We start from the raw sequence: 1,095 nt of genomic DNA on the forward strand, positions 1-1,095 counted from the left end.
AATTTAAAGCTGCTTAGCAACACGGAAAGGAAAGAAGTCGAAACAAGGATGCGAGATCCGGAAATCGAACTCAGGACCTCTTTGCACCAAGGCCGCGCACTAACCGACTGTGCCATCCTTCCATCGGGTCTGGCGTTAGAGTAAAGTCTACGAAACTTTCAGAACTGAAAGGGATAATTGAAAGATATGGAATTCCTCCATAAGTAAAATAAGTTAAAGATAGTTTTTAATCGGTGCAAAGCTGACACCGATCTCAGAGGCCAAAACAAACGACCAAAATAAGGGGGCCTTGAAACAATATTTGAAGTAATACAATTGAGGTGACGGAGTTGGAAATAGTCTACTCTCTACTAGATGACGAATTTCAGCCCTCTATTATCTTTGAGATCGTTTTCCTGTGCTGATGACATACAATCTCTGTTACTGACTTGTTGTCTTTGGAAAAAACAACAATTTTCTCCCACACAAACCAGTTGCGTGACCAACACAAGTGAAGGTTTTTACGTCACGTCACCGTCGCCATGTTGGTGGACGATCAGTCCAGCAGCAATTGTACATTGCAGCATTGTACCTGTGTCTCCAGAGATTGGATGCAAACGCCGGTCTAACATATTCTGTTGGGGCTTGAAAGATCTGTGACCGAGTTAGAACTGATTCCTTGTTAAATAGATTATGACTGGTTGACGAATTTCAGCCCTCATTCGTCTTCGTGATCGTCAATGGTGACATGCAAGGAACTTGTTAAGGATGACGCGAGTCTGTATAGTGAGATATTATTCATCCGTAATGGCTGTGGTATACTCCTTTAGCCAATTGTCATACTTCCGAAACATAGTATATACATCAGCAATCATATAATATCAAAATCATATAATTTTTAAACCCTCGGATTTAAGAGGGGTCACAGTCATCAACCCTCTTTATTCGCATTCCAAGTTACGTTAGAAATGGTCTTTCACAAAAGACAGCCAAGATAGCAACAAACGTAAAACAACTAATTGGACTCACTGAACCCTCAGCTCACTTTTTAGCGCAAAAGCTTTGAATATATAGCTTTGAATATATAGCTTTTTTAATAGATTATTTTTTAAATGT

The sequence above is a fragment of the Montipora capricornis genome, chromosome 13, assembly GCF_036669925.1.
Source record: "Montipora capricornis isolate CH-2021 chromosome 13, ASM3666992v2, whole genome shotgun sequence".
Classification (NCBI taxonomy): Eukaryota; Metazoa; Cnidaria; class Anthozoa; order Scleractinia; family Acroporidae; genus Montipora; species Montipora capricornis.